Raw genomic sequence first — 23,191 nt, 5'->3', positions numbered from 1 at the left:
GAAGAGGAGGCCAAGAGGGACCACGGAATGAGCAGATGCCATCATACCGAGCAGGCGCATCACGGACAGAGCCGTAACCGTCCTAGATTGGAACCTCCCGAGCGTGTCGATAACATGCTCTGAGAGGGATGCCCATATAGACCTTGAGCTTAGAATAAGCCCAAGTACTCCACCCGTTGACTGGGAAGAGGAGTACTCTACTTCCAGTCTACAGCAAACCCCAGGCTGGTGAGGAATTCCACCACCTGCCTGGTATGAGACCTGACGATCCACCTTGACCGCCAAGGACCAGAACGTCGTCAGGGCAGAATACACTTCGTAACCCCTGACGACGCAGAGGAAAATGCCACGACGATGGCTTGCTTTGGATTGGATCTGTTGACCAGAGCTGTCACTGCTGGTGACCCTGACAATAGGGTCTGTACCAAACCTGAAAACGGGTGGGGTTGTGTAAACACAAGTCCCCGCCTCAGCGTTCTCTCCATCCACCTCGTCATATGGTACTGCTGTAGCCATATGTGATGATACTCCCAAAACGCACCCGCCGCCATTTGGCGCTGGTCTGGTAGGAACTGTAGATAGGCGGCCCGGTCCCACCCGCTGTATGTGGCCAACCCTGGACCCGCTAGCCGTGCGAGTAGAGCGTTCCGTGGAGTCGGGACATCGGACCCTGACACTACCCACGAGGCAATCGCACCCAAGGGGGGACCCCGACAGAAAGGGCCGGTTTGATACAGGGGAAGCTGACATCATACTAGGTGACAAAAGCTCCCCCACTGAACACCCCTCCAGCATGCTGAGGAGTTGTTCTGCAGCTGGACATGCAAGGTGTGAGGCCCCCATGGGTTCCTACACACCGTAGCCCTGCAGTGATATTACTACCACCCAAATCACGCGTGCCTGCCAGACCACTGCAGGCTCTCCGGAGTGGGAGGCATCAACGTGATACCCGGCCTGGTGAAGGCGAGATCGGGGAAGCCCGCACTGTTTGCCTCAAGAGGTCTCGAGACCCCCTGCTGACAACCCTTGTAGTTGACAGACGTAACACCAGGCTCAACCAAACACAGATGCAGAACGTGTGGCGTGGGAGCCGCTTGACAGCACAACATTCTCATGGACAGACCCAGTCTCAGTCATCAACTGGGTGTCAGCCCCTGTCCCCATGAGAAGCGAACATGGGGCCGCTTGCGCTTCATTGAAGACACGCGGCCTGCAGCCAAAGGAAACAAACCAGAGCCCCTTTTCCGCTGGTGTAAGATATTCCTTTATTGATCCCCTTGGGGAAATTCAGACATCATAGCAGCATGGGGGGGAGGGGGGGGGGGGTACAGGTAGTAAAACAACAAAGTATACAGGTAGTAAAAAACAACACAGGCAGTGTAAACAATTAGATCAATATGGTCAATATAATTACTATCTGACTAGCTGAGGAATATTCACATTATTCACAGTGTCACATAAGGTACAGTATGCATGAGGTAGTGTTATAATTTACTATCTACTGAGTATACATTATTCACAGTATCACGGTATCCACTGAAATATACATTATTCACAGTATCATAGTATCCACATAGGGTGCAGTAAGCCTAAGGTAGTGTAGGTTGTCCTCCTTGGGTTCCTATAAGTCCCAGGTCAATGTCTGGTAGCAGTCGCTGTCGCTGCCCCCTGTTGTGGAGCCTGGAGGCTGCTAGTCGCTGCCCACTGTTGTGGAGCCTGATGGCCGCTGGTATGAAGGACTGTCCGAGGCGGTTAGTTGAGTGTCGGGGGGGAATGAGTCTGTGGCTGAACGAGCTTCTCATCTTGACTAGCTCATCGTAGAGGGGGTGGTAGGGGTTCTCCATGATGGCATCCAGCTTCCTTATCATCCCCCTCTCTACCATCACCTCAAGTCTAGGTAGCTCGACTCCCACCACGGAGCTAGCCTTCCTCACCAGCTTGTTGAGCTTGTTGGTGTCCCTTGAGTTGATGTAGCCTCCCCAGCATGCCACAGCATAGAAGAGGATGCTGGCCACAACAGACTGGTAAAAAGACTGCAGCAGTTTGTTGCACACATTGAAGGACCTGAGTCTCCTCAGGAAGAACAGCCTGCTCTGTCCCTTCCTGTAGAGGGCCTCTGTGTTGTCCGACCAGTCCAGTTTATTGTTCAGGTGTACCCCAAGGAACTTGTATGAGTCCACCATCTCCACATCCACCCCTCGGATGGAGATGGGAATCGGGGGGGGCCTCTTCTTGCCCCTCCGGAGGCAAGAAGGGGGAGGGAGTGACCGGAGAGCGGGCTGTGGACACCTGTTGACGTTGAGCCCAGGGTACCTCAGGCGGGGGAAACATGGCAGAAGGCCGTGCTCTCACCTCTGGCTGCGCGGTGTGAGGCGGTGTGGGGCCTAGGTCAAATACCGCCCTCGCTCCAGCGGAAAGACCAAAGTCCCTCTGCGGAGAGGGGAGCCCTGAGGAGGGAAAAATAATTTTTAACTTCTCACCCCCTCAAAGGGAGACTAATCCAACCAAGATGTCTGTAAACAACCGTTGACAGCATCCCAGCCCTCCCTGCGTTATAGCTTGCGGCTAGGTCAAAGCTAATAACGTCAAAACCTTGCGCGATGTTTCGACGTTGGCTGGTCTTCATGGCCCCGCCACCCGCCACCATTTTTGACAGAAAAAAACAGCAATTCGAACAAAGTTACAAATCGTTGCTAATTCTATACCGTGGCGGTATAGGCTTAACAGCCCACCAGCCACCTGCCGGGCCGACTCACCTCATGGCGTCGGCCGGGCAGGGCACTGTTTCAACATGCCAGAGGCAAAGGACTACTTCATAAACACGGAGCACCAGTGGTGGTCACTCATGAATGAGTGCACACCAGTGGTGTGCACTCATGAATGGGTTAATGAATAAATGAACTAAAACACCACCAATACACTGCAGAATGGGCTAGCCCATACACACAACGTTAAGGGGATGCAGACCAGAGAACACCAGTCCCGCATACCATTCATAATATTCACAAAAAGCACACCAGCCCTAGGCCTCAGCCCATTCACCCATGAAAAAGGTAAACAAGCCCCCGTCAATACTCCCAACAGTAGACACCGATTGACCGTCAGCATGAATGGTTAAGAGGAGGGAAGACCTTTTTCTAAAAAGACAGCCCTCAGCGGGGAATCAAAACAGAAACAGTAACCCAGCATCATAGCATAGCGTTAGCCACGCGCTCCAGGATAACCGGGAAAACAACAACGTTTACCCAGATATCCTGCCCCTTGCGCCAATACACAACTCGGTTGTCTCCTGTGACAACTCGAGCAGCATCACTAACGGCAGCATTGTTATGCCTAGTGGCGCAGATCCTACCTGGGCGCGAGTTAGCCCGATAGCTAAACATCGCGCGACGTCCCTCGATCTGCTGTCAAAAGACGAGGAAACCCCAGGACAGGCCCGACGCGCCGTTGGAACATGCCGAGAAGATTCCAGGGGCTGGCAAATCTCCGGCGAAACCCAACATTGTTCAATTTCTCTCTGCATTTCATCAACAGCTAGTTACATGGGATGCAATGCACGTCCAAGATGGAAAACGAAAAAAGAGGAAGGGCGAGTGTGACCATGCCTGGTGCCTTATAGGGGTACACTGGGGCGGGGCCTGGTCAAATGCATGGGTGCTTTTTTTCCCCCTCCCCAGTGATATGGACCCCATGCAATTTGCATACAGGCCAAACAGGTCCACTGACGATGCGGTCTCCCAGGTACTGCACAGCACCCTCTCTCACCTTGACCGACAGAAGGGGGGCTATGTGAGACTGTTGTTCATTGACTATAGCTCAGCGTTCAACACCATAGTCCCCACCAGACTGGTGGACAAGCTGATCGAGCTGGGTCTGAGCTCCGCTCTGAGCGCCTGGATACTGGACTTTCTGAGCGAAAGGCCCCAGGCAGTCAGGGTGGGGGGTCAGACCTCCAACACCATCACCCTGAGCATCAGGTCCCCCCAGGGCTGTGTTCTGAGCCCCCTGCTGTACTCACTATACACACACGACTGTGTGGCCAAGTTCAGCTCCAACTCCATAGTGAAGTTTTCGGACGACACAGTGGTGGTGGGGCTGATCTCGGACAACGACGAGAAGGCCTACCGGGAGGAGGTTGAGGTACTGGAACGCTGGTGCCAGGACAACAGCCTGCTCCTGAACATTGGTAAAACCAAGGAACTGATCGTGGATTATAGGAGAGGACAGCAGGAGACACACACACCACTGAGGATAAACGGGGCTACCGTGGACAGGGTGAGCAGCTTTAAGTACCTGGGGGTCCACATCTCAGAGGATCAGACATGGACAACACACATAGACTCAGTCGTAAAAAAGGCTAAGCAGCGCCTCTACCACCTGAGACAGTTAAGGATGTTCAGAGTATCTGGGAAGATACTCCAGTCCTTCTACTCTGGAGCTGTAGAGAGCATCTTGACTGGAAACATCACTGCCTGGTATGGAAACAGCACGGCACAGGACAAGAAGGCCCTACAGAGAGTGGTGCGCTCAGCCGAGCGTACCACGGGTATTGCACTACCACCCCTGCTGGTTCTATACAACAAGAGGTGCAAATCCAGAGCCTGCAGAATAATGAAAGACCCACACCACCCCAACAACAGCCTGTTCATGCTGCTGAGATCAGGCAGACACCTGCGAACCCCAGCTACTAGGACAGAGAGGCTTCGGCTCAGCTTCTTCCCCCAGGCCATCAGAGCCCTGAACACTGAACTCTACACACACAAGCACACATGAGCACACACACAACACACACACTGTACACGCTCACACACTAGCAGCCACTTTAACATGAGCAAGCACACACTCATGCTGCACACGCCCACACTTATGGCCACTAAGGAAAGGTCACTTTAAAAATAGTATAGTATAAAATAGCAATGTACAGAATGACCCAGTGCCTCATCCGTAGCTAAAAGTGTATGCACTACCACAGGACCCACAGTACTCCATGCTCTGTAAATAACTTATGTACAAATACCGATAAGCCCTACTATGTTACTGTTATTGCACAATGTTGTTTTATTGGATTCCATTATATGTTGTTACTACTGTATTGCATATTGTTGCGGGCAAGACCACCCGCATTTCATTGTATACTTGTATGCCGTGACAAATAAAACTCTTGACTTGACTTGACTTGACTTGTTTTTGTTAATGAAGTACAGTAGGTACTGGAGATGAGGTATATCTCAATATGGCGAAGAGCGAGACGCGATTGCCAGTACGAGTATATAACTACCATTAACACTGAGTACCTCCTGAGGATCTAACCACAGACTGTAAAAATAACGCTAGCGTAATAATCTATGCAGATGGGTAAATAGAATACAAGTACTTTATTAATCACAAGGGAAATTCAGCACACAGGTCGCTCACAATAAACATCTAGGTAGTCAAAAATAGAAAAAAATAAGAATACACAATCAAATACATATTCTAAAATATGTATATACATTTCTAAAATAATGCAAGTGTGCAATACATTCTAAACGTGCTGATGCGAGCTAGTCAACAGGCTAACGCTTCAACGTTAGGGCACGACTCCCGCTCCAGAAGTAACTGTACGCCCGTTTGACCTGCAGTGTGACTTCCCCCCGCAATTATTATATTACATTATATTATACTATATAACATTACATTACATTATATTACATCAACATATTATTTATATTATTAAAATAGGAGCTAAATATATTATACTTTATTATTATATTACATTATATTATAATATATAACATTGCATTACATTATATTACATCAACATATTATTTATATTATTCAAATGGGAGCTAAATATATTATACTTTATTATTACATTACATTATATTATAATATATAACATTACATTACATTATATTATATCAACATATTATTTATATTATTCAAATGGGAGTTAAATATATAATTATTTATTATTACATTACATTATATTATAATATATAACATTACATTACATTATATTACATCAACATATTATTTATATTATTCAAATAGGAGCTAAATATATTATACTTTATTATTACATTATATTATAATATATAATATTACAAATTCCTCTGCATCACAATATGTGATCATTTAAAATGGGACGTTAACACCAGCCTCATAATTAGCAAAGCCCACCAGAGGCTCCACTCCCTGCGCCAGCTTAAAAAGTTTGGTGTGTCCAGGGAGGTGATGCTCAGTTTTTATAGAGCCACTGTGGAGAGTGTCCTTACCTTCTCAATGACTGTGTGGTACGGAAACACCACCGTCCATGATAGGGGACATTTAGAACGAACTGTACGCACAGCGTAAAAAATCATCGGCTGTGAGCTCCCCTCTGTGGCCTCCATTTATGCCACACAAATCCGGCGGAAAGGGGAAAAGGTGATCAGGGACCCTTCTCACCCTGCTTACGACCTCTTTAACCCCCTTCCCTCTGGCAGAAGACTCCAAAGTCTCAGGTGCAGGACATCCCGTTTTAAAAACAGTACATATCCCGAGGCTGTCCATCACCTGAACTCAAGTACAAATGTACAGGCACTTTGGACAACAAGGGCTAGCACCAGCCAACATGCACTTTAAGGCAATATGCACTTTAAAACTGGAACACTGAGCAATTTATTTTAGGTACTGTAGCATTTCTTTCTTTTTAATTGTTTGTGTAAAACTCTTTATTGCAGGGATTGTATTCTTGTGTTTTTATATTGTATTCTTGTGTTTTTATATTGTATGTTTTTAACAAATCCCAATCAACAGTGTTGAAATGGCAATAAAGTGTCTATCTATCTTTCTATCTACATTACATTATATTACATCAACATATTATTTATATTATTCAAATGGGAGCTAAATATATTATACTTTATTATTACATTTTATTATAATATATATATTTCTTTATTAGTTGTCATACAGAAGTACAGAATACTTTTATACAAAATGCTTCTTTCTGTTACGCTCCAGAGACTGTGCTAGACAAAAATAGATAAGTATAAAATAAAATAAAATAACAATTACAATTACAATTACATTACATTATATTATATCTTACATAATTATTTATATTTTTCAAATGACCCTCAAACATGTTCCGTTGTGATGTCACAGTATGATGTCACAGTATGATGTCACAGTATGATATCACAATATGATGTCATAATAGAACATTCTAGAACATTCTAGAACATTTGTGTATACGATATATTCAACAATTCTCTCAGAAGGTCTCAGATCGCAGAAGACAAGTGAAGATCTAACTTGTTGAGTCTGGCTACTTGTCTGTAAGCTTGAATATATTCTGTAGATACCATTTAAAAATCACCACATGGAAAAGGAAACAATGTCATGTACAATCCTTAATGAGCTGCGTCTGGAGGGAAGGTTCTGTGATGTGGTTATTAAAGTCAACAGCACTGAGTTTAACGCCCACAGGGCCATCCTGTGTTGCTGCAGCAACTATTTCAGGTACGTTTAGCTTGGTTCATGTTAACAGTTTACAGTAGACATATATGATCTGTTTACAGTAGAAGTACAGTATATTATCTGTTTACAGTAGAAGTACAGTATACTATCGATTATCTAGCATTTATTTGAAAACGATTCATAAATAGGCCGACAAATGACAACGTTCTAGAATATTCCAGTAAAAGGCGATTATCATAGAATGTGTTGTTTTTTCCGCGAAAACGAGTTATTTTCAAAATGCTATCAAACTGAAATGAAGCGATAAAAAAACAATCAACCGGAAACAGGAAACTGGTGCTCATCCAAATTCGGTCCGACCACTCGCTATAGCTCCCGGGACTCCATCTTGACACACTGGATAATCGATCGCTCACCCTAACTCAATAAACAACATGATTTGGACGTATATACTATTATACAACCTGGAAATGGATCCGGTATTTCTCCATCCCATAATAGAAAAAATTCTGTTCCACGCTCATCCCCCAACGGCGCGAGGAAGCCACAGTGAGTTTCAGCGTTATTTTCTAACGTGTTCCATATAAACTGCTCTGATGATCATATGACCCACACTAGGTGAATGATATAACGTTGCCCACGGAATTATAAACGACCCTCCGCCCATCCGGTCAACATCAGATGATACGTAGTAACTTCTAGAAGTACCTCCAGTTGAAATTTTTTATCTGGCACCGATCGCTACCAAACTGTATTTGATCATCAATATAATGCATTTGGGGCTATAAATCAAGTTCTGAAGAAAGCTGCAGAAAATGATAAAAACATACTTATACTTTAGACCATATTTTAGTATGAATATGTGAATGAAAAAGTATAACGTTGCTACACCCTGAACAATAGATATAGGACATTGAATGGGCCATAATAATGTCAATTTAGCAATACAATTTAAAAAGTTATAGCCCTGCAAAGAAGGGGAACTTCTCCATAGACAAATAGAGATGGCGAAGGATGGTAAATTATGAATTTAACCATGGCGATCAAAGTGTTAACAGATACTATACTGTACTTCTACTGTAAACATATACTATACTGTACTTCTCCTGTAAACAGAGATACTATACTGTACTTCTACTGTAAACAGATAATATAATTCTACTGTAAACAGATAATATACTGTACTTCTACTGTAAACCGATACTATACTGTACATCTACTGTAAACATATATAATATACTGTACTTCTACTGTAAACAGATAATATACTGTACTTCTACTGTAAACAGATACTATAATTATACTGTAAACATATACTGTACTTCTACTCTAAACAGATAATATACTGTACTTCTACTGTAAACAGATAATATACTGTACTTATACTGTAAACAGATGATATACTGTACTACTGTAAACAGATAATATACGTACTTCTACTGTAAACAGATACTATACTTCTACTGTAAACAGATACTATACTGTACTTCTACTGTAAACAGATACTATACTGTACTTCTACTGTAAACAGATACTGTACTTCTACTGTAAAAATAGAATATACTGTACTTCTACTGTAAAACGATAATATACTGTACTTATACTGTAAACATATACTATACTTCTACTGTAAACATATACTATACTGTACTTCTACTGTAAACAGATACTATACTGTACTTATACTGTAAACAGAGATACTATACTGTACTTCTACTGTAAACAGATACTATACTTCTACTGTAAACATATACTATACGTAGTTCTACTGTAAACATATACTGTACTTCTACTGTAAACAGATACTATACGTAGTTCTACTGTAAACAGATACTGTATGTCTACTGTAAACAGATAATATACTGTACTTCTACTCTAAACAGATACTATACTTCTACTGTAAACAGATAATATACTGTACTTCTACTGTAAACAGATACTATACTTCTACTGTAAAAATATACTATACTGTACTTCTATTGTAAACAGATACTATACTGTACTTCTACTGTAAACATATACTATACTGTACTTCTACTGTAAACATATACTATACTTCTACTGTAAACAGATACTATACTGTACTTCTACTGTAAACAGATACTATACTTCTACTGTAAACAGATACTATACTTCTACTGTAAACAGATACTATACTGTACTTCTACTGTAAACAGATACTATACTTCGACTGTAAACAGATACTATACTTCTACTGTAAACATATACTATACTTCTACTGTAAACATATACTATACTGTACTTCTACTGTAAACAGATACTATACTTCTACTGTAAACATATACTATACTTATACTGTAAACAGATACTATACTGTACTTCTACTGTAAACAGATACTATACTGTACTTCTACTGTAAACAGATACTATACTTCGACTGTAAACAGATACTATACTTCTACTGTAAACAGATACTATACTTCTACTGTAAACAGATACTATACTGTACTTCTACTGTAAACAGATACTATACTTCTACTGTAAACAGATACTATACTTCTACTGTAAACAGATACTATACTGTACTTCTACTGTAAACATATACTATACTTCGACTGTAAAAAGATAATATACTGTATGTCTACTGTAAACAGATACTATACTTCTACTGTAAAAAGATAATATTCTGTACTTCTACTGTAAACAGATACTATACTTCTACTGTAAACAGATACGATACTGTATGTCTACTGTAAACAGATAATATACTTCTACTGTTCTAAGACCCTATACTTCTACAGTGAAAATATATTAGTACTTGCTTACTGTTTACTCATCAGATATCTCTATACTCTGCATCCCACAGAACCCTCTTCACTCGCTGGAGCGACACAGAGAAACCAGTCTACAGTATCCCTGGGGTGTCCCCGGGTATGATGCAGCTCATCATAGAGTACGCCTACACACGCTTTGTGCCGGTGACAGCAGAGAACGTGGAAGAGCTTCTGGTGGCTGCAGACCAGCTTCTTGTCACTGGCATAGTACGAGCGTGCTCTGACTTCCAAGAGGGCCAGCTGTCTCTGGAAAACTGTGTCGGCATCTGGAGGTTTGCGGACATCTACTGCTGCCCTGACCTGAAGCGCAAGGCCCATATCTTCATCGTGTGCCACTTTGAGGAGATGCTGAACATCTCAGAGGAGTTTGTGGAGCTGTCCCTGCAGCAACTGGTGGACATCATCGAGAGGGATGACCTGAACGTGAAGAACGAGGAGACGGTGTTCGAGGCCGTCCTCCGTTGGATCGACCACTCCCGTAAGGAGCGTAAAACACACATCCCTTTGATGCTGCCCAAGGTAACTAATTGTATCACAGTATATCTGTATGTCATGTGTGTCATAAATGTCTTGATGAATTGAAAATGGGGGACCCTGATGTAAACAAGACGGAAGTCTTTCTCTGGTCTGCATCCCCTTAACAATTGTGTGTATTGACCCGTACTGTATTGTACCCATTCTGCAATCTGTTAATAAAGTTTTCAATCAATCAATCAATCAATCAATCAATCAATCAATCAATCAATCAATCAATCAATCAATCAATCCAGTGGTTCTCGAACATTTAGGTCCAAACTGTTCCCTAGCAACAGAATTCCAGTGAAACCGTCTACAACCGCTGTCTAAGTTGTACCCGCTGTCTGCTTGTCTCTTCCCAGGTTCGCATGGGCTTGATGAGGCCTGACTACTTCCTGAACAACGTCAAGAACAACCCTGTGGTGAGGGACAGCCAGGACTGCAGGCCCGTCATCCTCAGCGTCCTGAACCTCCCTGGCTCCGACAGGCTCCCAAACCCCCTGACCCGCCCACGCCTGCCCCAGGAGGTCCTATTGGCCATCGGAGGCTGGAGTGACCGCAGCGGGACCAGTCACATGGAGGCTTACGATATCCGAGCCGGTCGATGGATGTGTAACCTACTGTAATTCAACACTATCAGTTCTTTCTGCAGTGGTACAACTATCAACTATAGGTTCAAGGAGACTGGCTCTAAGAAAAAATACACAGGCACCGTGATCTACGTTTTACCTTTTATATAACTTAAAAGGGTTCACCAGGTTCAGTACATATTACAACATCATAGCTTCCATGCAATGGTCCACATTTATAGAAAATAATAAATGAAATAAAAAGGGTACCCAATAAAGTCTGTTTTGAGTGCACTCAATTAAACAAAAAGGGAACGTCACCAGCCGACCGTTGGGTGATGGTGAGTGGAGAAGGTCAATGAAGAAGACCACTTCAGTTGATGCAGATCCGTGTTCACTGAAGGGGGTAACAAAAACCAATCAGGATTCTTCAATTTGTTTATCAGTCTTTCAATTGGCAATGGTTTCTCCTCCAATTCGGTCTTCAAGTCAGCTAGTCTTTTCTTCTCTCTTTCTTGTCCAGTTCCAGCACGGAATCCTCTCTTTATCCTCTATCTTTCATCTTCTGTCCAAGTAGTTCTGTTCAAGTATACCGTTTTGTCACTTTTCTAATATTCTCCAACTGCTCCAATAGTCTGTCTCTAGCTTGCAGCCAGGAACAGTTTTCAACACGCTGCTCCCAAGCAGGCTGTACTACGTAAATCTCAGGGGAGCGTCAACAAATTACACTCTTCCAGGGAGCATCAACAAATTACACTCTTCCAGGGAGCGTCAACAAATTACACTCTTCCAGGGAGCGTCACCCAATTCACAGTCCATAATGAATGTTTCAGCTAGACAAGAAAATAGCATGGGCTACATACTCCCCCCCTAGAACGCTTGAGTCCCTTCATGCGCTTACCACCTCTCAGGTTCTGGGAGGAGGCCTTCCAAACTCTTGCAGAATGCAACAATTGCCAGAATCAGGGGTCTCCCAAGACTCTCATAGTGTAGTCTATCAGGCTGTTGCCGTGATCTACTTGACCTTCTGACTTCAGCTTGTGGCTCTAGGTTGCCCGACTGTTCCGCTTGAGACACAGGATCGATGGCTGCTGCCACATCTTCTACGGCTGAGTGGTCTGATCTTTCATTCCGTTCATGTTGATCTTCGTCCACAGGCTCAGCATTGGTAAGAGGTTCCATTGCATGTTCCTGACAGTCACCTTGGAGTGAATCACGTTGGTCACTGCAGACACTGTCAACATCAGCTTCTAGGGTCCCAGCAGTAGGAGTCTGATCTCTGTCTGTTTCTTGTCTGGAGGGTCTCCTCTTGGCTCCCATCTCCAGAGTTTCGATGAGAGGTTCCATCACAGTGACTTCGGGCCTGTAGACAACTGTATATTCCTCTTCGTCGCAGCTGCTACAGACATCATCCTCTTCATGGCTCAGCGTGTTGCCTCCTGTATCCATCACCGGCTGCTCCCGGGATCTCAACTTCATCCTCTTAGTGGACCTTTTTTGTTCGGTTTCCTTCTCCTCTGTGATGGGTAGGAACCCACACGGTAAGAGGAGGTCCCTGTGGAGGGTGCGTACAGGCCCAATCCCCTTTTCTGGCTTCACAACGTACACTGGTCCATCTCCCATCCTCTTCTCCACTACATAAATCTCTCTCTCCCATCTGTCCGCCAGCTTGTGCTTTCCTCTGATGTTTACGTTCCGTACCAAGACTCTGTCACCTGCCCTTAGTTCTGCAGCTCTGACCTTGGAGTTGAACCTTGTCTTGTTCTTTTCCCCCATCTCCTGTGCACTCTCTGCAGCTAGAGCATAGCTTTCCCGAAGCTTCTCTCGAAGGGCCTTTACATACTCAGAGTGAGTCCTGGCAGGATTCCCTTGTGGCTGGAGTCCCAGGACAAGGTCAATGGGAAGAGTCGGTTGCCTGCCGAACATCAGTTCATAAGGGGAGTATCCAGTAGTGTTGTTCCTCGTGCAATTATATGCATGAACGAGTGGTTTTACAAAGTCTCTCCAGTGGTACTTATCTTTGTCCTCCAGTGTTCCAAGCATGCCAAGCAGGGTTCTGTTAAATCTTTCAACTGGGTTCCCGCGGGGGTGGTACGGGGTAGTCCTCACTTTTTTTGCTCCCATCAGGGAACACAGCTCTTTGATGGTGTGACTTTCAAAATCCCTCCCCTGATCACTGTGAAGGCGAGCAGGGAACCCGTAGTGAACAATGAAGTTCTCCCAGAGTGCCTTGGCTACGGTCTTTGCTTTTTGATCCCTTGTGGGAACAGCCACAGCAAATTTAGTGAAATGGTCTGTAATCACTAATACATTTCGTGTATCTCTGCTGTCGGGTTCAATGGACAAATAGTCCATACAAACCAACTCAAGGGGGTAACTTGTACTGATGTTCATCATGGGAGCAGCCCTCTCGGGATTTGCTTTCCTTCTGAAGCACCTCTCGCATGTGTGACACTTCACATCAATCGCTTGAGCCATCTTTGGCCAGTAGAATCGAGTGCGGGCCAAGTTAAGGGCGCGCTCAAACCCAAGGTGGCCAACTTCATCATGCACCCCTTCTAGTGCTTTGGCTCTGTATTTCTCAGGTAAGACTAACTGGTAGCCCTCTGTTCCTCTGTCCACATATCTCCTGAACAGAACTCCCTCCTTGAGTTCAAGTCGGTTCCATTCTCTGAGGAAGCCCCTCACCTCCGGTAGCTCTAACTTAGCCTCTCTGTACGAGGGTTTAGCTTCTCTCTCTATGAGTTCAATGATGCGCCTTATGGGTGGGTCTGCCTTCTGAGACTTATACCAGTCCGCTTGAGACATCCCTGGAACTGTTCCTTGGGCGAGGCAGGTGTAACTTGGGGGAATGGCAGAGGGGGCCACCGCTAGGGATTCTGCTAAAACGATGGTTTCCTGGAAGTATTCACAGGGCTCCATCCGCACTGCGTGTCTTTGGCAAAGGGCAGTGAAGGTGTCCTTTGAAAGCACTTTGTGATCTCCATCCAGAACACATTGACGGAGCTTGCGGATCCTTTCTCTTTCCTCGAGAAAAGCATGGTCTTCTGGTGAGGGTTCCTGAGGGCGCCTTGACAACCCATCTGCATCTTGGTTTGTATTACCAGGCCGATACTTTATCTCAAATCGGTATGTTGACATGGCTGCTAGCCAGCGGTGGCCTGCCGCATCGAGTTTTGCAGAGGTCAACACATAAGTGAGAGGGTTATTATCTGTAAGAACTGTGAATTCTGCTCCATAAAGATAATCATGGAACTTCTCACACACAGCCCACTTCAGTGCTAAGTATTCAAGCTTGTGTGTTGGATAGTTTTGTTCGCTCTTGGACAGCCCTCGACTGGCGTAGGCTATGGCCCTTAGTTTCCCTTCTTGCTCTTGGTAAAGGGCTGCACCAAGGCCCTCTCCGCAGGCATCCGTGTGGAGAATGTAAGGGAGGTTGGGGTTGGCAAAAGCCAAGACAGGTGCTGATGTTAACTTGTCAATGAGCATTCTGAAAGCGGTTTCACAGTCCTGTGTCCACTCACTTCCAAAAGACTGACTGGGGCTCACTGACATCTGAGGTTTCGGCCTACTATAGTCCTTCCCTCTTTTCCTTGGAGCCACGTAGCCAGCTGTGAGGGCATTCAATGGCTTTGCTATCTTTGAGTAGCCTTGCACGAAACGGCGGTAGTACCCCGCAAATCCCAAAAAGCACTTAAGCTCTTTGCGATTGGTGGGCCTTGGCCAGTCTTTTAAGGCTGAGGTCTTTTCGGGATCAGTATGGACACCGCTAGCGTCTACAATGTGGCCCAGGTATCTTACGGAGGACTGAAAAAAGTGACATTTGTCAGGGGACAACTTCAGCCCGTAGTCCTTGAGTCTGTTCAAAACCTTCATCAGTCTGGTTTCATGCTCCTCCAAGGTATCTGAGAAAACTATCAGGTCATCCAGAAAAACCAAGACTTCATTCAGGTGCAAGTCTCCAACGCACTTCTCCATCAATCGCTGAAATGTTGAGGGTGCATTAGTAATGCCCTGTGGCATGCGGTTAAATTCCCAAAAACCCAGCGGGCATGTGAATGCGGTCTTGTGTTTGTCTTCTTCAGCCATTTCCACCTGATAGTAACCTGACTTACGGTCCATCACAGAGAACCATCTAGCTCCACTAAGAGCCGAAAAGGTTTCCTCGATGTTGGGGAGGGCATAGGCATCTTTAACAGTGTGCAGGTTCAGTTTTCGATAGTCCACGCATAGTCGGATCTTTCCGTTTTTCTTTTTCACAACAACTATAGGGGAAGCAAATGGACTCTCCGATTCTCTGATGATCCCAGCCTCCAGCAACTCCCTAATATGTTGCTTCACAGCTTCCCTATCACATGGATGAATTGGTCGGGACCTCTCCTTGAAGGGGGTTTCATCTTTTAGTCTTATCCTGTGTTTGACAGCAGAGGTACGCCCATGGGTTAAGTCGTCAACTGCGAACACTTCAGGTAGGGCATTCAACTTGTCCATGATGCATTTCTTCCAATCGGCTGGAATGGGAGAGTCTGCTAGGCTGCATGTTACTTTGTCACTCAGGGGGGTTTCTGTGTCAAACGTCTGAAGACCACACAAGATGGGGGTGTCATCGGATTTCATAGGTATCACACACTGAGCTGCCGTCATTTCTGCTATCACACGGTTTGGGTGTAGTGTGACGTCGTGTGCACTCATATTGCAGAGAAGAACAGGAACTTTGCTGAAGGACTGATAAGGAACATCCAGTAGTGTTGGTACTACGAAGATGCCACCGGGCAGAGGAGAGTTCATTGGAGCCTCTACTGCACATGAGGTTTGATCTGAGGATGCGCCCATCCTAACGCCTCCTAGCACACGCACTTTCTGTCCAGCTGGAACGATGACCGGGTGACGCCCAATCAACTTCACCGGTCTTGTTCCTACTTTTTCATTGTGAGTCTGAGCAATGTGCTGAAATAGCATGACACACTCAGCACTTAGTTCACACCCCTGTAGGAATTTCTGCCCTTCTCGGGTAACTCCTTTTTCGTACAATCTATTAAGTACATTTGTCCCTATCAACAGAGGGATCTCACGGCTTAGGTCACAGTCGGGTACAATGAGAACTAGGGAAGACACATTTTCTTCTATGCCAGTAACACTCTTAGGGAGAGTTAAAAAGACCTGGGTGTAGCCTATGTAAGGGACTAGCTGACCCCCTGCGCCTGTAATCTCAAGTAGTGCATTAATGGGTTCAACAGGGAATGATGAGAGGTGTTCTGAGTAATAGGTCTCTGAGACTGTACTAACCTGTGATCCAGTATCTAGAAGACATTTACATGGGAGGCCTTCAACAAGCACAGTCAAGGTGCAACATGGCCCCACAAGACCACTGGGTAAGGGTCTATAGTTACAGGGTGGGCCATTCTGAGCATAGTTTGTGGCCCTAACTACATTAACTTCTAAGTCTTGCATGGGACTAGATAAAGGGGGGTTCATGGCTCCTGATTGCCCCACAACAGGGGCCACTACATGTTTAAAGGAAACTCGGGCTGGCCCTGGTGCTGCATGTTCCACCGCTCACGCCTTTCTCTGAGTTCAAAGTTCTTTTGCCGTACAGCGGCAGGGTTTGGCTCGTTCGAACATTGGGCAGCAATGTGGCCGTCTTCTCCACATCTAAAACAGAACCATGCTCGGGGCATGTCGGAGGTGTTCCTGTTCATCTTGCGGCTTGTTGCATTAGAGGCCATACAGTTCCCTCTAACCGCATTCTCGCCACCGGGGTTGTTTACATTCTGGGGTCCAACTGCTCTTAAAGCAAGCTGCTTCTTTAGCTCCGCCACTTCCTGAGCGAGCCTTTGGGTCTCTGTGAGATGTTTTTTCACTTCCTTCTCGCTTGCAACAGGTTCTGTCTCTTCCAGCTCTTCACATTGGGGCAGGCCATAGACTGTATGCATATGTGACATAGCTTTATTGCTCCCAAGGTGTTTCTTCATCCTGTTGAATTTTGTTTGTCGTCTATCCTCCTGTTTCCTCAATAGCAGTAGTAGCTCAGGGAAGGATGGGGGATTAGCCTTCTTTTCCTCAAGCTGGAGCTCAATGAGCATGGCCTGGTCCCAGCAACCCCTACAAAACTGCCTGAGAAGTTGCTTCTGGGAATTTTCAGCAGACACCCCTCCTCCAGTAACAGCTTTCTCCAGCATCAGGTGTAGGCGATTCAAGTAATCTGAGGATTTCTCTCCGGTATTTTGATTTGCACCCAGGAATGCTGCATATAGCTCTTCTCCATCTGCTACTGCCCCAAAAGCTGCGTCAAGCTGATTGAGATACTGTGAGGGCGAGGAGTCAATACCAAGGCTTTTGACTAAGTCACTTGCTGGGCTCAGTAAGCTCTCTAAAATCCTTCTGACCTTCTGAGTATCCGAGCTGGAAGGATCACTCAGTAACAGTTCAACTTGAGTGTGCCACGTCTCATAATCAACTTCTCCACTGGGTTTTGGTGTTCTTCCTGAGAAGGTGCGGATTTTGCTGACATGTGAAGATTGATGTTCAGTTTTTATTACATGCTCCACAACTACTTTCTGAACACTGGGGGGGTTGATGAGGCTCTCATCCAGACATGGCAGTGTTCGAGGGGACTCAGGCGCCAGAGTTTCAATTGTCTCTTCTCCTGCTGTGTCACTATCAGTCATCTGAAGTTTAGAAAGATAAGTTTGGAGCATCTGGATTTGACTGGTCTTGCTTAGACCTGCTACTGCTGCAGCAAACTTTTGTTCATCAACGTTTTCTTGTTCTTCTGTTTCCTGAACTGTCTCGTTTTGTATGGTGGTGATGTACCATGTGGCATCATCAGTGTAACTGAGGGGTACAATTCCCTGACTGTATTGATAAGTATGGTATCATTAAACCACTACCGCTTTATGTACTTTAACTACTGGCCACACAGTACATGATATAGATATGATGAACACTTTCCCACCATGAAACCAAGTCCACACAAATGTATAAATCGAATATTTAATATATAGCAAAGGGTATATACAACGTTCACTTAATGACATTTATGATTTGAATGCAGTTGTAAGGCAAATGAGTATTCGTAGGCAAATCAACATTGAATGTCCAATCTCTGGTTACGCAGGAAGCAAGTATACAACCTGGTTCTTTAGGGAACTATAGCGATGGTACTTAAATGATTATAGCTGGATATACTAAAGGGGGGTCCTGCTGGTTGTAAGTCAGTAGGGGGGGGGGGGGGGTTAGGAGAGCCGCTGGCGATATCCCATCTGGCCAACGATTTCTTGGGAGAATTCAGAGTGCTGAACACGGTGCCCACAGAACCTTGGTCCACAGATGAATACCGTTAGGCCCTCTTGTAGACGGTAGCTGCCGGTCCACAGCGAAGAGATGTGAGGCGACCTCACTCGGGTTAGAGCGCCGTCTCACCTGGACTCCTCTCGGGGGGTAGTTCCAACACTCACCAGTGTTGGCTGTTATCCATGGCATAAATCAAAGCACCCAAAGCAAGTAGATAATCCAAGCCGTGTAGGGCTCGCCGTCGTCCGGGTAAGGTAATCCAATGTGCAGGTCCACTCGTCCTAGCCCAGAACTCCTCGGATGAAAGCACCACACGTGGTCTGCCCAGCCTGGTTAAGACTCTAGATAACGCGAGGAAACGATGGGGGTACTGCTCACTTTATAACTCTAACCGAACGATGCACCATACATAATAGACTATTATTAACTTAATAGAAATACGTCCCACTCGACGGTATAGTGCCAAACTATGACAATTCAACTATTAATCCACACGATGTCTCAATGCCATTCTGAGGCCAAATTGACCATACTGCACCACACGTGTATCGTGGGTGAGGCTTAACGTCTTGCCACTAGGTTGGAGGGTAAAGAACTAAGGGCTAAGGGACTAAAAGAAAGTTCTACTTTACTTGCGCCATATATATATGCGCTGTGAACAAATAGTACCATTCGTATTTCGCCAGACGTATTCCTACGCGGAACCGGGGCTAGTAACGACATGTTCGTCGGCACGATTGAACTTGAACCAAGGGGCTTGGCTGCTGGCGCCAAGTTCTTGTCCAATGAGAGAATGAAACTATTATGGGCTGTTAGTAGACTAAAGGGATATTCAGTGTATATGTACAAGGAATATACAAGGGATATCAAACGATATACAAATACTATTAAATATATATCCATAAATAAATATATATATTCGGTTTAATCTGATCCTTCACAACAATCAGAAATGAATGGTTCAGTGAAGAACGCTGGATCCATACGAGCTATTACTCTTTCATCTTTATATTGGACCAGAGCCCTGCCTTTAGGTTTACCTGGTTCATTAGGGACTCGTACACATTTCACTACTTCTCCATGTGTCTTAAAGACATTAGCAATGTCAATTTCTAAATACTTATCATCGATATTGGAGACAAAAAGGCAGCCCTGCTCATGCATTTTATAATGGTTACAATATTCCATTTTGCTGGCTCGCCACTTTATGTAACCTACTGTAATTCAACACTATCAGTTCTTTCTGCAGTGGTACAACTATCAACTATAGGTTCAAGGAGACTGGCTCTAAGAAAAAATACACAGGCACCGTGATCTACGTTTTACCTTTTATATAACTTAAAAGGGTTCACCAGGTTCAGTACATATTACAACATCATAGCTTCCATGCAATGGTCCACATTTATAGAAAATAATAAATGAAATAAAAAGGGTACCCAATAAAGTCTGTTTTGAGTGCACTCAATTAAACAAAAAGGGAACGTCACCAGCCGACCGTTGGGTGATGGTGAGTGGAGAAGGTCAATGAAGAAGACCACTTCAGTTGATGCAGATCCGTGTTCACTGAAGGGGGTAACAAAAACCAATCAGGATTCTTCAATTTGTTTATCAGTCTTTCAATTGGCAATGGTTTCTCCTCCAATTCGGTCTTCAAGTCAGCTAGTCTTTTCTTCTCTCTTTCTTGTCCAGTTCCAGCACGGAATCCTCTCTTTATCCTCTATCTTTCATCTTCTGTCCAAGTAGTTCTGTTCAAGTATACCGTTTTGTCACTTTTCTAATATTCTCCAACTGCTCCAATAGTCTGTCTCTAGCTTGCAGCCAGGAATAGTTTTCAACACGCTGCTCCCAAGCAGGCTGTACTACGTAAATCTCAGGGGAGCGTCAACAAATTACACTCTTCCAGGGAGCGTCAACAAATTACACTCTTCCAGGGAGCGTCAACAAATTACACTCTTCCAGGGAGCGTCACCCAATTCACAGTCCATAATGAATGTTTCAGCTAGACAAGAAAATAGCATGGGCTACAGATGGATGTGAGCGGTGATGCGGAGGTTCCCCGGGCCTACCACGGCACCGCTTATCTCCACGGTCTGGTCTACTGCGTCGGCACCTGTGACTTCAATGACGGCATAGAGCGTCTCAGCAGTGTGTGCAGGTTCAACCCCGTCACTCACAGCTGGCTGCAGGCGGCCCCCATGCACTCACGCCGCTGTTACGTCAGCGTGGTGGCGTTGGGCGGCTGTATCTACGCCATGGGAGGGGAGGACGGAGACGTGTATTTGAACACCGCCGAGTGCTACGAGCCTGAAACCAACCAGTGGACAGTGATCTCACCCATGCTGGAGCGCAGGAGCGCTGCAGGGGCAGCAGCCCTCCACGGCAAGGTGGGTGGAACTGAGGAACACAGGGTGGGTGGAACTGAGGAACACAGGGTGGGTGGAACTGAGGAACACAGGGTGGGTGGAACTGAGGAACACAGGGTGGGTGGGACTGAGGAACACAGGGTGGAACTGAGGAACACAGGGTGGGTGTAACTGAGGAACACAGGGTGGAACTGAGGAACACAGGGTGGGTGGAACTGAGGAACACAGGGTGGGTGGAACTGAGGAACACAGGGTGATAGATGAACACAAGGAACGTTAGATCAGAAATCATAAATGTCTTTATTGCCAAGTAAGCTTGCACATACAAAAATGTGTCTGGGTCTGGGTCCTTTGGTGCATCATCAACATTAACAGACAATTAAAGTAGAATGAAATAAAATGGAATATATAAACGAAATTAGAATATTCTTTCTTATTACAGGTTTACATCTCCGGTGGCTTCAACGGGGCGGAGTATCTGCTCACAGCTGAGTGCTACAGCCCAGACACCGACCAGTGGACTCTGATCGCCCCCATGAGCAGCAGGCGTAGCAGAGTGGGAGTCGCTGCGTACGGAGGACAAGTCTATGTGGTAGGTGCACACAGAGACAAATGCTTTATACTAGATATTTGTATAGATATGTATCATTTGACTTGCAATGCTGCTGTGATGCCCTCATTTCCCTATCTATCTAGGTCGTCCTCGGACGGGCCCTCCATCGGTGCTTCCAGTCATCCCGATCCTCCATGCATCTTGCTAGCTCGCTGGTGCATTCTGTTCCCGCATCTCTCCTGAGTACGTCCACGTAGGTTAATGTGGGACGTCCTCGTTATCGATGCCCGTGTGTTGGTTCCCACAGCACAAGTTGGCAGCTCATGGTGTCTTTGGCAGTGACCTGCCAGCCTCATTCTCCTGACTGCCACTTTATCGCTCACCTTTAGCACCCCCCCATACAAGTTTGCATTAGTAACATGCTCATCCCTGTTGATGAGCACCACACGCATCATTCTGGTGTAGCACCCATCCAAGGACTTCCGCAGGGTGGGCTTCAAGGTCCAGCATTCACTGCCATACAAAAGGACAGACTCAACTGTTGCATGAAAGAAGTTGAGCTTGATTTGACGGGGGAGGTTGGATTTCCACACACTGGTCAGAGCCCTCCACGCAAGCGCCTTCCTCCCTTTAAGGTCTTGCTCGGACGAGTTGACCCACGAGCCCAGGTATTAGAAATCACCGACTTCCTTTAGAGCAGAGCCTCCTGTTGTCCTTAGAGGTGGATGATCCGGGAGGATGTTATACATTATGACCTCGGTTTTCTTGGCATTTAGCCTAAGGCCAACCTTGGCGCACTCCGTCTCCACTCTGCACAGGAGTTCCTGTGCCTGCTCCACGTGGTCAGAGAGCAGGCTGATGTCGTCCGCGTAGTCAAGGTCTGTTAGGACTATGGCGGGGTGTCTTCTCAATCTCCTTGGGGTTATTGTGAGACCATGTTCCTGCTCCCGTCCATTGATGGCCTTCCTGAGCGCATAGTCGAGGACTATGACGAAAAGGAAGGGGGCAAGGGTGTCCCCTTGCATCACTCCAGCCAGTATGTCAAATTCTTCACTGTTGCCGTCTGGGGTTACCACCTTGGCCCTTGTACCCGTGTGCATGGTCCCTATGGCCCGGAGTAGATTGGGAGGGACTCCGTAGGCCTTGAGTATCCTCATCATCACGGCTCTGTGTATCGAGTCAAAAGCCTTTTTGAAGTCGATAAAGCACAGTACCGCTGTCAGGTTGTTCTTCTTCACCTCCTCGATGATTCTTCTCAAGGCCAAGATCTGGGCCACAGTGGTCCTCTTCTCTCGGAAACCATTTTGGTTCTCCCTGAGGTGGGGGTCGATGGCATTCCGTATCCGGTTTAGTATCATGCGATTGTACATCTTAGGCACTGGGATGATGTTAGAGAGAGACCACATATCAGGCTGGTTGTTTTTCATCAGGGCATGGTTGCAGAACTCCAGGATGATGTTGTCAAGGTCACAGTTCTTATAGACCTGTGGGGGAATGCCGTCCGGCCCAGAACTTTTTCCCTGCTTCAGTGAGGATTTCACTTTGGCAAACTCCCTGGCTGTGAAGGGACCTTCGTCAATAGTGAGATTTGTGAGGACGGCTGGTATCGTCTCCTCAGCTTCATCCACTGTCAAGTGTGTTCCCAGTAGATTTCGG

The 23,191-nt window shown here is 45.7% G+C and overlaps 1 protein-coding gene across 1 annotated transcript in view; it reads right to left on the bottom strand.

Annotated features, from left to right (window-relative positions):
• The window catches only part of LOC311226019 (cilia- and flagella-associated protein 70-like), a gene marked incomplete at both ends in the record, with an annotated part of 460,189 nt that overhangs the window by 228,626 nt on the left and 208,372 nt on the right, over positions 1–23,191 (bottom strand). The gene's annotated exons all lie outside the window — the stretch shown is intronic.

The sequence above is a fragment of the Notolepis coatsorum genome, assembly GCF_963971535.1.
Source record: "Notolepis coatsorum genome assembly, chromosome: 3".
NCBI lineage: Eukaryota > Metazoa > Chordata > Actinopteri > Aulopiformes > Paralepididae > Notolepis > Notolepis coatsorum.
This window is presented reverse-complemented; position numbering and strand designations above follow the sequence as displayed.